The sequence below is a fragment of the Pongo abelii genome, chromosome 6, assembly GCF_028885655.2.
Source record: "Pongo abelii isolate AG06213 chromosome 6, NHGRI_mPonAbe1-v2.0_pri, whole genome shotgun sequence".
Lineage (NCBI taxonomy): Eukaryota > Metazoa > Chordata > Mammalia > Primates > Hominidae > Pongo > Pongo abelii.
Window position 1 is genome coordinate 22,401,485 of NC_071991.2, and position 2,038 is coordinate 22,403,522.

General features: G+C 43.3%; 1 non-coding gene across 1 annotated transcript; it reads left to right on the forward strand.

Annotated features, from left to right (window-relative positions):
* The first annotated feature begins 501 nt into the window (after window positions 1–501).
* On the forward strand, window positions 502–608 carry LOC112134562 (U6 spliceosomal RNA). The gene has a single exon (XR_002915963.1). It is a non-coding gene; the product is annotated as a U6 spliceosomal RNA (small nuclear RNA).
* The last annotated feature ends 1,430 nt before the right edge of the window (window positions 609–2,038 follow it).

Below are 2,038 nucleotides of genomic sequence, written 5' to 3' on the forward strand. Positions count from 1 at the left end.
CCTTTATCATTTTTTATTGCGTCTATTTGATTCTTCTCTCTTTTCTTCTTTATTAGTCTTGCTAGCGGCCTATCAATTTTGTTGGTCCTTTCAAAAAACCAGCTCCTGGATTCATTAATTTTTTGAAGGGTTTTTTGTGTCTCTATTTCCTTCAGTTCTGCTCTGATTTTAGTTATTTCTTGCCTTCTGCTAGTTTTCACCAAAGATCTTTTTAAGGAGCTAAAGAAACCAGTAATTTTTAAAGAAAAAAGTAGTGGGAGTGTCTAATACAACCAAAACCAGGCATCAAAGTCAGCAGTTAAACATTCCAGGCTGGGCACAGTGGCTCATGCCTGTAATCTCAACACTTTGGGAGGCCCAGGCAGGAGGACTGCTTGAGCCCTGGGGAGCGGAGGTTGCAGTGAGCCATGATAATACCACAGTATTCCAGCCTGGAAGACACAGTGAAACCCTGTCTCAAAAACAGATAAACAAACAAATCAATCAATCAATCCAGAACCAGTGCTTATTTCGGCAGCACATATACTAAAATTGGCATGACATGGAGAAGATGAGCATGGTCCCTGTGAAAGGATGACAAACAAATTCATGAAGCATTCCATATTTTAAAAAAATATTTCAGAACCAAGAAAATAAATGAATCAAAAGTGAAGACCCTGGTGATTCCTTTGATATCAGAAAAAATCGGCCGGGCACAGTGGCTCATGCCTGTAATCCCAGCACTTTGGGAGGCCAAGGCAGGCAGATCATTTGAGGTCAGGAGTTGGAGACCAGCCTGACCAACATGGTGAAACTCCGTATCTACTAAAAGTCCAAAAATTAGGCTGGGTGCAGTGGCTCATGCCTGTAATCCTAGCACTTTGGGAGGCCAAGGCAGGTGGATCACTTGAGATCAGGAGTTTGAGACCAGCCTGGCCAACATGGTGAAACCTTGTCTTTACTAAAAATACAAAAATTAGCTGGGTGTGGTGGTGGGCACTTGTAATCCCAGCTACTCAGGAGTCAGAGGCAGGGAGAATCGCTTGAACCCGGGAGATGGAAGTTGCAGTGAGCTGAGATTGCACCATTGCACTCCAGCCGGGGTGACAGGGCAAGACTCCATGTCAATAAATAAATAAGTAAATAAATAAATAAATAAATAAATAAAGTACAAGAATTAGCTGGGCATGGTGGCACATGCCTGTAATCTCAGCTACATGGGAGGCTGAGGCAGGAGAATCTCTTGAACCCGGGAGGCAGAGGTTGCAGTGAGCTGAGATCACGCCACTGCACTCCAGCCTGTGTGACAGAGCGAGACTCTGTCTAAAAAAAATAAATAAATAAAATAAAATAAAGTTTTCATTTGCAATTCTGAATTTGGCAAGAAGAGTGAACTGTGGCCCAGTGACCAGCACACAGCATTTTAGAGTTCATGGCGTGATCCTTGGGAAACTGTGTTAGCCAAAGTTGTGGCATCATCTCTGGCCACTCACTTTATTCAAAAGACCTGGCTCAAAATGACTATTTATGGAAATCAACTCTAGCCTCAAAAGACAAAACCACTGTAGTTCTAAAGATATTCAAAAGAATTAAGGTTATTAAAGAGCAATGAAGGGCCAGGCACAATGTCTCATGTCTGTAATCCCAGCACTTTGGGAGGCTGCAGCAGAAGGATCACTTGAGGCCAGGAGTTTGAGACCAGCCTGGGCAAGATAGAGAGACCCTGTCTCTACAAAATAATTTTAAAAATTAGCTGGGCATGGTGGTGTGAGCCTGTTGTCCCAGCTACTCCAGAGGCTGGGATGGGAGGATCACTTGAGGCCAAGAATTGGAGGTTGCAGTGAGCCAGGATTGCACCACTGCTCTCCAGCCTGGGTGACAGGGATTTTGTCTCTAAAAATGAAATAAAGGAAGCAAGGAAGGGCTTCTCCTCCAAATACTCCCACTTCATTTGGGGCAATTACAAGATTCCAGGAAACATGGAAAACCTACGCTGATTACCTTTTTGGATGTATGCTAATGGGAAAACAAATCTCATTAATTAACTCACAGAACAGCT